The following is a 13,444-nucleotide window of genomic DNA, read 5'->3' on the forward strand; positions in this document are numbered from 1 at the left end:
AGGTCCCATATGAAGAGAGGCTAAAGATACTGGGACTTCTCAGCTGAGAAAAGAGGAGACGGAGGGGGGATAGGATAGAGGTCTATAAAAGCATGAGTGGGGTGGAGAGGGTGCATCAAGAAAAGTTCTTCATTAGTTTCCATAATAGAAGGACTAGAGGACACCAAAGGAAAGGAATGGGTAGCAGGCTTCAAACTAGTAATAGAAAGTTGTTCTTCACAAAGCAAAGAGTCAACCTGTGGAACTCCTTGCTGCAGGAGGCTGTGAAGGCTACAACTAGAAGAGAGTTTAAAGAGAAGTGAGATAAAGTGATGGAGGTTGGGTCCATGGAGTGGTATTAGCCAGGGGGTAGGAGTGGTGTCCCTGCCCAAAGTTTGTGGAAGGCTGGAGAGGGATGGCACGAGACAAATGGCTTGGTCACTGTCTTCGGTCCATCCCCTCCAGGGTCCCTAGGGTTGGCCGCTGTCGGCAGACAGGCTACTGGGCTAGATGGACCTTTGGTCTGACCCAGTACGGCCATTGTAAGCTCAGGGCTCAGGGTCGGGGGTCTCAGTGGACCACCTTGATTTTCATGCACACCTGTTCCTGGGTGGCCAGGCTGGCAGCTCTCCTGCCCTAGCCGGCCACTTTCTTGTGCCTAGTGCAGAGGTCGTGGACGAGGTCCACAATGTCCGCACTAGACCAGGCGGGTGCCCGCCTCTTGCGGTCCCGGGCAAGCTCCCGGGAGCTGCCAGAATGGTCCCAGGAAGAGGGGGAGGGCTGGGGGCATCGGGTGGCTGGCTCGAGCTGTGCCAGGTGCAGGGTCTGCTGGCTGGGTGCTGGCAGGCTTGCACTTGGCACGGGCACCGTAGCCAGCCCGTGCCCCTTTAAGGGGCCCTGGGCCGGGGCCGGGAGGGGGGCAATAGAGTTTCCCTGGTGTTGGCCAGAGTGGCCACCAGGGAAAGCTGGGGAGGGCTAGCCTCCCACTAGTTCCAATTAAGGGTCTACACACCCCTTAATTCGAACTAGTAAGTTCGAACTAGGCTTAATCCTCGTGGAATGAGGTTTACCTAGTTCGAACTAAGCGCTCCGCTAGTTCGAATTAAGTTCGAACTAGCGGAGTGCTAGTGTAGCGACTATCAAAGTTAATTTGAACTAACGTCCATTAGTTCGAATTAACTTTGTAGTGTAGACATACCCATGGGGACACTACTCGACAAAGAACAGAGTTACTCACCTGGTGTAGTAACGTCTGTTCTTTGAGATGTGTGTCCCCGTGGGTGCTCCATGACCCGCCCTCCTGCCTGCTTCAGAGCTAGTGTCTTTATCTTTTTCAGGTGCTCCCAGCTTAGGAGGAACTGGCAGGGCTGGACCGTGCTCCATGAAAGAGCGCAAATGGTGTGAGGCAACAAGCGCACATGTGCGGTTTGGTAGGGCCACTGCTGATGAAAAATCTCCGACTTGCGGCACTGGGATAAGCCCAACACCTTCAGTGGAGCACCCACGGGGACACTCATCTCGAAGAACAGACATTACTGCACCAGGTGAGTAACTTACTCTTCACAAGGAGTAAGGAAAGTCAAAGAGTGTTCTTTCTTTAATTTCCTTCTGTGTAGACAGCGCCAAAAGCCGAGTTAAGCTATTTTGATTTAATTGATATAGCTAAAGTTGCGCAGCTTAATTCAACTTTAGCCCTGCTGTGTAGATGTACCCTTAGTCTCCTTGTGCCTCAATTCCCCAAAAATCAGGATAATAGCACTTCCCTACCTCACAGAGGTGTTGTGAAGATGAATTCATTAAAGCTTGTAAGGTGTTCAGCTACTGTGGTTGTGGGGGTCACAGATAGTTATGAAGAAGCTGAGCAAGGGTAACTAACAGTTTTAATTACTCATTATTCCCCTAAATGATTACTACAATATTTTAAACCAATCATGTAAAATTGTCATGGAAATATGCTATCCAAGGCACAAGTATACTTGCTTTCCCTTTACTCTGATAATAAAAATGCTAATGATACTTGATTTAAAAAAATACCCCATGGGAGTAGGATTTTGCAAGGCTGTTTTAAACTTTCCTCCATGTCCAGCTATATGAACGTGACTCAGCTACTAAAGAGGCATCTAAATAGAGAGGCTTCTTTTGTGCTTTTTATTCACAAAATCCCAGTCCCAAAAAGCAAAGAAACACTCCTGGGCTTTTCTACATATTCTTTCTTTGATCTGAAGAATGTTAACAATAAAACATGTTTGGGTGAATCATAAATGCGATTTATTTCAGAGTCACAATGTAGTTTGATTTATTTCAGGAACTCCGCTAATGGTTCAATATGATAATACTGTATATAATTGAAACATAATGGCATATAATCATTCTGTATTTTCCCCTTTACTCATTCTTTCATAAATGTATAGTGGGAAAACAATATTTCCTGTGCCATTTCCACCTTTAGGAAAATCAAAGACCTAAGACTATAAAATAACATTTGAAAATAACACGTGAAACAATTTTATCTACTATGTCTAATAAGCATGTGTGTTGCCTAGAGTCACTATAGGGGAAGGGAGGCTCTTCTCTTTACCCTCTCCAATTTATGAACATCCTTGAATTGTGGGCACCAGAACTGGACTCAGTATTCCAGCAGCAGTAGCACCAGTGCCAAATGTGTTGCTAAAATTATCTCTCTACTTCTATTTAAGAATGTGTTGTGTATGCATCTCAGGATCACATTGGGATGCATGTTTAGCTGATTTTCCACCAGAATCTTTTTCAGAGTCACTTTGGGTGTGTCTAGACTACAGGGTTTTTTTTTTAAAAAGTGGCCTTTTTTCAAAAAAACTAAATCGAAAGAACGCGGCAGTTCTTTTTGACCACAGTAAACCTGATTTTATGAGGAAGAACACCTTTTTTCGAAAGTGCTCTTTCAAAAAAAAGGCATTCTTCAATGCAAACAGGGATTTTTCGAAAGAGAGCATCCAGATTGCTTGGATGCTCTCTTTCGAAAAAGCGGCTTGCTTTTTCAAAAGAAGTGGTCTATGATGTTTTATATTTTCTTCCAGACAATGTTAAATAGCTTAGGACCAAGAACCAATCCTTGTAGAATTTCACTGGAAACACCTGCTTGACAATGATTCTCCTTTTACATTTGAGACCTATTCATAAGCCAATTTTTAATCCATTTAATACGTGCCATGTTAATTTTATATTCTGTCTTTTTAATCAAAAGAAATGGAGCCTATTATTTTAATATAACCCTCCAGGGGACAGAAACATTATCAAACTTTCTGCCATTTTTCACAAAAGTTCATTTTGGCTAAAATTAGTTCAGTTTCTAGATATTTCCATGAGACTCGTTTTTAATTGTTATAGCCAAATGTTTGTTCTCAGGCCACATTCACATGATTGATATTTCTATTGACTTTGGTGAAGAGAATCTGGATTAAACAGGTGCCTATAAAAACAAATACACCCATTGTGCCACCTGTTAGTTCTTAATTTCTTGTTTTACTAGTTTAGCAACAATTACATACACTGTCCTATCTAGTGGGTGGTGATTTCTGGATTAGAAACCCAGTCATACTCAGAAGCAGAAGTGGTTACAGCAACAGCAAGCCTCTCTAACACCATTGGGTCACAGAGTATAACAGGGAAGTGAAAGTGCATAGAGGCAGAGAACCCACACAAATTATGTGACATAGTGTATTGGTGAAACCATATTATTGGCTTTTGCTGAAGTGAAGAAGAAACTCTGAACAGAAAAATTGTGCTCACTGTCATCTTTCTGGTGTCAGAGCTTGTTTCCCAGCTAACCTACTTTTCTTAGATAATGCAGAATAGTAATAACAGTGGTTGAATGAAAAAGATGTGTACTTTTGGTATTACCAGTATTTGCTGACAGTGTATAAGGAAAGAACACTGCCCCGCAAAGAATGCAGGTAATGTTGTACCTACAAGTGAGATGGTGAAAAAGTTGGCAACTATTATCTTCAAATTCCCAAACTATATTTTTTATATTTTAAATTATTGGAATAAAGGGGCACTTTAACAACCTATACCTCTGTTGGAAAAATATGACAAAACCCACAAAATTTCCAATACATTCTTGGATTGTACTGGGGACAACTTTTTTGTTTCAGAAAGTTGAGGATGTAACCACGGGAAATCATTTTAGACTTGATTCTAACAGAGAGATATTGTTTGGAAATTGAAGATGGAAGACAAATTTGGTGAAAGTGGTCTTGACGTGATAGATTTCATTTTTCGTAGAAGAGGAAGACATGATGGCAGTACAATAATCTGGAGAAAAGCTAATGTGATGCCATTTTAAAAAAAGGCTCCATAGGTGATCCTTGCAATTAGAGACCAGTAAGCCTAAATTCAGTAACATTTAAATATACTGAAACTATGGTCAAGAACAGAACTGTCAGACACATAAATGAACATGATATGTTGGGCAAGGGTCAATACAGCTTTTGTAAAGGGAAAACATACCTCATCAATCTGCTAGATTCCTCTGAAGAGATCAATAAACATGTGATCCAGTGGATATAGTGTAATTATACTTTCAGAAAGCTTTGACGAGGTCTGTCATAGAATCATAGAATCATAGGACTGGAAGGGACCTTGAGAGGTCATCGAGTCCAGCCCCCCGCCCTCAAGGCAGGATCAAGCTCCACCTACACCATCCCTGACAGATGTCTATCTAACCTGTTCTTAAATATCTCCAGAGAGGGAGATTCCACCACCTCCCTTGGCAATTTATTCCAATATTTGACCACCCTGACAGTTAGGAATTTTTTCCTAATGTCCAATCTAAACCTCCCCTGCTGCACTCTATCTTCCCTGCTACAGAAGTTAAGCTGATTGCTCTGTAGCACCCTGGGTGGTCCTTATTTCCCTTTTCATAGATGGGCACTGTATTTGCCTTTTTCTAGTTTTAAGAACCTCTCTTGCCTTCCATGACTTTTCAAAGCTAATGTCTCAGATAGCTCCTCGCTCAGCTCCATGAATATTCTATGATGCATTTCATCAGGACCTGGTGATGTGAAGACATCTAACTTGTCTGAAATAATTTTTAACTTGTTCTTTCCTATTTCATAACTTTCATCAAAGACTCTTAGGTGAGTAAGCTGTCATAGGATAAAAGAGAAGGGCTCTCCTAAGTTCTCTGTAAGCTACATGACTGCATGGCCACACAGTAGCCTATTAAGTGCTGTACAGACACTCAGGGAACCCAGTCCCAGTGGACCTGTTGTGACTAGAGAAGAGGGACCAGTTAGGGGTATAAGAGTTTAACCGGTGAACCAGATAACTGATAAGCTTCAGCTTATTGGTTTCTGTTATGGTTAAACCCTTCTGCCCGGCAGATGTGGGCTGGCTCCCAGCGCACGTTGGCTCCCAGCCAACGACTGCACTCCTGGAGAGCCACTGTAGGATCTTATACTGCAGAGCCTGCAGTGCGGGGCTGCATCTGGCTCCCTGGGAGTGGCACCGGCAGCGACAGCCAGTGCGTGCTTGGAGCTGGCTTATATGCACTGGCTCCTGGTTGCCAGCTCCGCTCCCAGGGAGTTGGCTGTGCTGTGGGCTCTGCAGTATAAACCTTATATTGCAGAGCCCATAGTGCAGGGCAGCAGGCGGCTCCCTGGGAGCTGCAGGGACACCCTTCCACCACCGGTCCCTCGCTTGTCCCAGCTGGCCAAAACCAGTTGACCATGTAACCACTAGGATATTTAATGATTACACGGTTACTTCTCTAAACCCTTTTTAACATCCATAGCACCAGTCCTCTGGCCTGAACCTAGCCTGGCTCCCAACCTGCCATGGCCAGCACATAGGCACCATTCTCCCAATCCAAACCTGAGCTGGATCCACCATGGCCAGGGGACAGGCACCTTCTCTCCAGCCCAAACCTAGCCTGGCCTCTGACTTGCCACAGCTAGGAGACAGGTGCCCGTGCCCAGTCCTGAACCCAGGCCTGGCTTGGACATGCTGTGCCAGAAGAAAGATGGCTATCCTGCAGCCCAAGCTTTGGAGCTGCTGTGGCAGGGAGAGGCACCCTTCTCTGGAATAAATTGCCTAGGGAGGTTGTGGAATCTCCATCTCTGGAGACAGGGGCGGCCCTAGACTAGCTGCCAGCAACTGGCGCCCTAGGCGAACCATGCAATCGGTGCCCCCACCTCCAAATCCCTCAATGATATTGCGCCACCATTTGGTGTCCCATTTAACTTGGTGCCCTAGGAGACCGCCTCGTTCACCTATATGGATGGGCTGTCTGGAGGTATTGAAGAACAGGTTAGATAGACATCTATCAGGGATGGTCTAGACCAGTGTTTCTGAAAGTGTACCATGAAAACACTTTAATTGGCCACCCTGGTTTGTTTGTGTACCAGCACTGTGGCCATGGAGCCTCATGGCTCCCATTGGCTCTGTTTCGTCCTTTGCAGCCAAGGGGAGCAGCTTAGCTGTTACTCTTCAAGTAACAATGCTTGGAGCCATTGTAGATAGTTTTCTGAAACTATCACCTCAATTGTGCAGCAGCTGTCATAAAAAAACTAATAGAATATTAGGAACCATTATGAAAAGGATAGATTAAACACAGAAAATAGTAGAGAGATTAAAAACACTAACTTTTCAGCTTGAAAAAGAGGATTGAGAGACATGATAAACATCCATACAATCATCAATCATGTGGACAAACTGAACAAGGAAGTGTTACTTACTCCTTCACATAAACAAGAGCCAGCCTCACCCAATGAAATTAATAAGCAGCAGGTTTAAAACAACAAGTAGAAGCCCTTCTTCACACAACACACAATCAACTTGTAGAACTCATTGCCAGGGAATGCCATGAAGGTTAAAATTATAACAGGTTTAAAAAAAAAAAAAGAATCAGATAAGTTCATAAATAGCTATGAGCCAAGATGGTCAGGATTGTAACCCTATGCTCTGGATAGCCGTCACCTCTAACTGCAAGAAGCTGGGAAGGGGCAACACGGGATGGATCACTCAATGGTTGCCATGTTCTATTCATTCCCTCTGAAGTATCTGGTGCTGACTGCTGTTGGAGAACAGGATACTGGCTAGCTAGACCATTGGTCTGACACAGGATGTTCTGTTCCTATGTTTTCTTTGCCCAACACTATGCTCTATACTCTCTCCCTCAACTGAGATTCCTCACAGGTTAAGCCCCCTCACAGGTGGATGTTAGGTAGAGTTGACAAAAGAGCATCCCAAAATCTAATGAGGCCTGTGACTAGCTCAGCTGGGATTGCTAATGTGATGTTTGTTAGCTAGGGTTTGGCAAAAGCAACTAAATGAGGTGGAGCAAGAGAGCAGGAACTCATGTTCAGTGTAATGTTTGTTCTGAAATGAAACAGATGTGCTTTAATCAGTTCTCAGTTGATATGATTTCCGGCACAATAATTAGTGCAAAGTATAGGACTGACAATTAAGAAAATAGCTGCTGTAGCTGTAAATGTAAAATGGGAAGTAGCTTCACAGAGATATCTTTTTCTTTTTTAAAGTCTTTGAATCTCATCTTTAATAGCAGCTGTAGAGAGAGTATTTGGATGAGTTTGATTTGTAGCAAGTATAAAACAAGGTCTGTAGACTTATGTTTTCCAATGTATCAAACAGCAAAGGGACATAATGGAATAGACATATTGAGAAGTCAAATATTCATCTGTATGGAGTGCACTATTAATTATTTTAAATAAAAAACATAGTATTTTTATTATTTCAATTTTTTTTAAAAAAGCAAACTTCATTTTCTCTATCACCCATGTGTCAAAACATCTGCATCAAACATTTTGTGCACAGCAAAACAACTATAGTGCACACATTACAGTTGGGTGTCTTGTTGACAGATTAGCAGATGAGTTTCCCTTATGCTATTGAAAATATATCTCCTTAGCCATAACGTGGATAGGGGAAAAGCTAGAATTAAAGATCAGATAACAAAAAGTAAACTTTTGTGAGTTTATTATTGAAATTCTAGTGTGCCGAGGGAAATATAAAGGGCAAGCAAACAACACAAGGGACATCTAATACGGGGAAATGAAACACTGACAGCTTTCAAAATTAAAGCTGCAATGCCTATACATATGAAAGATTGTTTTTCAAGCATCTCTGTAAATCACAGTATATATTGATAAAACACTTAGAATATTTTCTTTTAGAGCCAAAGTGTAGACAGGTTGTAGGGCTACGAGCTGAATTTTTCCCACCTCACTCATGTGAGTAGTCCCACTGAAATCCGTCGGCATACCCGTGTGAGTAACGTATCACTTGTATTGGATTTTTGCTTCTGATCTCTGTTCCTAGTGTGTGTTTTGATACTTCCTTCACTAGTGGAGGTGCCATTAGTTTTATTCATGGTGTAAGGGCTAGATTCTGTAAGATGCCAAGCCTGTCTTGTGAGGTAACTGTAGGAGATCATGGGGACATGCATCATCTTGCATTAGGTGCTTAGCATATCACAGGACTGGGCACCAGAAGATCAGTCCTGTTAAATCTATGTTGAATTCAGGAAGTGTCCTGTTGCGTGGGAAGGACTGCCTTGTGTCACATATTGCCTTGTGTCATATAGGAAACTCACAGATTCTATGACAGAGCCATTTGGATTCAGCAAGCAGGAAGTGGGTTGTCCTGCCTACTGGTCAGAACCGTGGCAGTCCTGCCTAGTGGTTAGAGCAGCAAGTAGACTCAGAGTCAGAGTTAGGAACCAAGCTGGGGAACAAAGCTGGAATAAAGCAGGAAGAAGGCAGGAGCTATCATAGTTAATTGGGCAGGTCGGTCAATCATGCAGTTCTACTATAGCTCACCTATGTTCTTTATTCTCCTTTGAAATGGAGCTAAGATACTCCTAGGCTCAGCCACAGTCCCTTATTCCTGACCCTCTCTAGCAGCTTCAGCCAAGATAACACTGGGAGAGCCCTTGAAAATGATGCAGCATGTTTTCCCTTTTGAGCTACTCTGGCCCTGTTGGCTGGTGTGGAAGAAGGTGGAGCCCTGGCCCACGTCTTTTGGGGTCTCCGACCTTTGCTGATGCTGGAAATTCCCAGTCCTTGAACACAGCATAAGAGTCAGATTAATGACTGCTCTCAATGTAGGGTCTTCCATCCTAATGTAGTTACCCATAGAGGGCCCAGCCCAATCTGGCCAATGGGTTTTTCAAAATCTAAGATGGATGGAATTGCATTCAAGAGTTGTTTTTAATGTTTTTGAAAACTTCTCTTTTTATTACATGTTGACCATGAGTAGGGTGTGCTTCTGGCATTTGGGGAGGCTGGACACAAATGCTGGAAGCTCCTCCAGGGCCCAGATTTTGGCTCCACCCATTGCTCTGCCCCCACATGACCTTCTGACCCCATGGCCCTATCCATGCTCCACCTCTACTCTGCCCCAGAACCCACTCCTGCTCAGCCCCCTTATGTGAGGCCTCTCCACCCACCACTTCCTTGCTCCATTCTGCCCCCTCCTGCTGTAAGGAAAAGTGACAGAGGGAGGAGGCAGAGAAGAGCGAGTGGTAGGGCCCTGCCAACCAGCTGATGGGTGCAGCCCTGCCTACCAAATGTTCAGTAGTGAGCAGCTGGTGCTCAGGGACAAAGTGGGGGAAAAGTGCAGGCAGTGCTCCAAAAGATGACAGGTCAGCAGTGCACCTCCAAAGGGAGGTATGCCACATCCTGTTTGGGGAGGCTTAATGTCCCCTGGCCTCTTCTACCTGCTGCCCATGATGTTGACATAAAACCTCAGTATGTAATCCACTGACAGTCAGAGAGAGCCAGGGCCCTAGAAACCATCTTATGAAGGAAGATATGTAATTTCATATTTCTGTCAAGCAAGCTAGAAAAATATATCAGCTGCCAACAGCCTCACAGAACTAGTGGGTATTGGAAAGCTCACAACAAATTATAATTAAGAACTTAGAAACTTCCCTTTTCAGGACTTGACTTACAAGTTGTAAGTTTTGTTTCTTTTCTTGTTTTTTTTTTTAAGGCGCACTAAGTAGCATAATGAAAAGCATAGAATTACCTCCACTCTTCCCTTCAGCACAGTAGATGGATGCTGGATCTTTGAATATGTGAGATTGGTGTTTCACATATTAAAAGTAATAGGTCATCAAGAGTTGGCCTCCAATTCTCACACCTTCTTGCTACATTGTGAGGGGAGTGCTAAGGTCTCTCCAGCTGAAGGAAATGCCAGTCTCCTAGTGCCCAATCCAACTCCCACTGAAATCACTGGCAGTCTTCACACTGACTTGGCAATAAGATTAAGCCCAAAATGGGTGAAGTCTGAGGTGAGAAGAAACTTTCAACTTGCCCAGTCTGTGATGTGCCACAGAACCATCCCCATTTAAATTACAAAAAATGGGAGGGAAGGATGGACTTGTGGTTTAGGCACAGAAGTTGGAGACTGGGGCTTTGTTTATACTGCTGGCTTTTGCTGGCAGAGAGTACACAAATGAAGCGCTGATTAGCATTTTGTCACACTTCATTTGCATAATATATTGCCATTTTTGCACAAGGGTTTTTTGCGCAAAAACAAGCAGTGTGGACGTTTCCTTTTTGCGCAAAAACCCCTTTTTGTGCAAGATCCTTATGCCTGTTTAAAACCTGATTTTCTGTTGAAATACAGTTTTAACGTGACATTTTCATTTAGCCTTAGTGTTAGTGCTTAGGAGATAAACAAAGCCCCTTTTGAATTTGTCTGTCAATTTCTTGATGACACCCTATCTGCAATAAGATTCTTAGAGAAGTGCTGTCCCACTGGTGTCAATTTGAAATTAAAATATTAATGTCTTCTATAGAGGCTTCCAAACTGGATCTTTCATAGTGTCTTTGTTTGTGCTTTCACATATTTTTAATTTCAATAGAGTTGGTTTGATAGAATAAATTTTACCATTCCCTGCAGCATTTTAAACCAAAGAACAAAATGTGTGTATGTCCAAGATGCAGAAAGTGAAATGACCCATCTGGTTTTACTGACCAAGCTCTAGGGAAGTTGATAAAGCAGTGATAATCAGATTGAGATTAGTGAATCGCGAGTGGCTCATTAATGCATCTCTTGTGGCTCTTTGTAGGACATGATATTAAAATGCTGTGTGATTTATTTATTAACCAATATAAGTTATTAACCAATCAGATTGTTTTTACTATGTTATTGATCAATTGTAGTTGATAAAATAGTAGTAATTGATAAATCACTTCTTGGTGAGAATTATTTTTACAGAGAGAGAGAGAGGGTAAATATTTCCCTTCTCATACTACTTAAATAAGAATATATGGTACTACAGTAAAGGAAACAAAGAACTAACACTACTGTGTCTTTTTTGGGTAATATTGATCGCTAATTTGGCTCCTGAGCCATGGAGGTCTGAGTATATTACTGGTACAGATTAAACAAACAGCAGAAATACCGAAGAATAAATTAGGGGTTTTATAATGAATATTTTAAATAGAAAGGCGGGGTAAAAATATTTAAATAAATAAATAAATAAATAAAAATAATGTGTCTAACAAAATCAATATTTTTTTAGAAGTACAAAGTCTTATTCTAATTCCATTTATTCCAGCTCTAGAACAGTGTAACTTAACTGACTTCATCAGATTTATTCCTGATGTATACTTGAGTAGGTCAGATCAGGCCTATCATTTTTCTTTCATCCTGAGTGTTCATGAAAATACTTCTTGTTAGGTGTAAGGTGTTGTAACAAATAGTATATATTAGTGTTGCTGGGAGTGTTCATTGGGTATATCAGTGAATTTGACTTGTTACAGTTCAACTCGTAACATAGGATAGAACAACCTTTTATTGCTCTCACATAGGCAAGTATTTCATTGTCAAAGAAAAATATCTGTATTTTCCAGGATGAATCTAATGATTTTAAATGACTCTTTACATCACATGCTTTTATCTCAACAAGATTTACAGGTTGTCTAAAGCTGGCTTGTACTGACTTTGTTGTGGTCCAATTTCTTGCAAAGACTGGTATTCTGGCTTGCTTATTACTTCTGAGACAATATTTGCACCAGTTAGGACTGCAGATTTGTCACAGCAATTTTTATCAAAAATCACAGAGCTGTTGCAATACATTTAGCAAAGATTATGAGTTACGGTGACCTCTTGCTGATTTTTTATTAAAAATTCCCATCCTCCTTACCCTGTCATCAACCCATGTCAGCATCCTCTGCCTTGGCATCGCAACCCTAATCTGAACCTGGGATGAAGGGAGGCACCATGGGAGGGGTACTGGAGAGCAAGCCCAGCCCACTCTACACTCCCCCAGGCAGCAATGACGGCTGTGGTTCATGTCCTGAGGGACTGGGCCAGCTCCCAGTGCTCCGCCCCCAGCAGAGGCTCCTGTGGGTCTTGTCCTGTGGGGCTAGGCTTAGTGCCCTGCTCCTGCTACAGGCATTGTGATTAGCATGCAGGGTCTCAGTATGGCTCTGGTTTGTGCTCCCCTCTCCCTCTTATGAGGGGCAGGGTGCCAAACCTGAGGGGAGCGTTAACCTGGTGAATACAGGAAGGGCTCATGCCAGCATCTCCTCCAAGGCCTCATCTTCTCCTCATGCTAGGACAGGCTCATTCACCAGCCCTCCTCTCTCCCACCAAGTCTTCCCCTTCACACTGGGCTGGTGTCCTACCCTTTGTGAAAATCATTGGCAGGGGAAAAAATCACAAGTGGAAAAATCATGATGTCTAGGACTTTTTGCCCAGGAGCCCCTAACCATAACCAGAAAGGGCCAGATCCCTTTCTACCCTGGTGTTCCTAAACATTAGAGGACTCGATCCTGCAACATTTGCAAGAATACTCCCATCGGTTTCAGTGACCTAAGTTAGTAAGGACTATTCTCATGAGTAAGTGTTACAGGAACTGGACAGGAACTCCAACAGTATAAAATACTTTCTGAGCTTTACTATTAGTTTGTGTGACTTAGAAGCTCCACTTGACATATAGTATTAAAAAGTCCAGACATCAAGACCATGCACAGCAGCATTTGAAACACAGTTCAGGCTCAGCCCATTGGTCAATCACTGTTCTTTCTGTGCTAAAGCTTAACAATGACAGAGAAAATGCTGTGAACGAAAGAAATACAGTGTTCTCAGCATTCCTCAGTGCTTGGAAGGAGTTAAGTTTTGCACAGCCACTGAGTTCTTTTGGCATTATCCCATTAACTTAAGTCATGGCTGATGACTTCACCCTCATAGTGACATCAGCCTCTAATCTCGTGAAGGTGAATTCATGTGAGATGGTTTCAAAACAATTATTCCCTGAATTGCAGACCATTTCAATTGATATATGGCCACAACATTCCCTTTTACAGATTATAGCCCCTCTTATGCCCTGTACATGTACTTACCATTTTGTATGACAGCATGGCTGACATTACCTAAGATCAGTAATGGAATGTGCTTGTACTAAAGGACAATCACAAAACTACCTTTTTAAAAAAAGTATAAAGTTAAG

The 13,444-nt window shown here is 42.7% G+C and overlaps 1 long non-coding RNA gene across 1 annotated transcript in view; it reads left to right on the top strand.

Annotated features, from left to right (window-relative positions):
• The first annotated feature begins 1,164 nt into the window (after positions 1 to 1,164).
• LOC112545516 (uncharacterized) overlaps positions 1,165 to 13,444 on the top strand; it is a 59,095-nt gene continuing 46,815 nt past the window's right edge. The window contains exon 1 of the long non-coding RNA XR_003089005.2: positions 1,165 to 1,523. This is a non-coding gene — a long non-coding RNA (uncharacterized LOC112545516). The remainder of the gene's footprint in view (positions 1,524 to 13,444) is intronic.

Source organism: Pelodiscus sinensis, chromosome 1 (genome assembly GCF_049634645.1).
Source record: "Pelodiscus sinensis isolate JC-2024 chromosome 1, ASM4963464v1, whole genome shotgun sequence".
Classification (NCBI taxonomy): Eukaryota; Metazoa; Chordata; order Testudines; family Trionychidae; genus Pelodiscus; species Pelodiscus sinensis.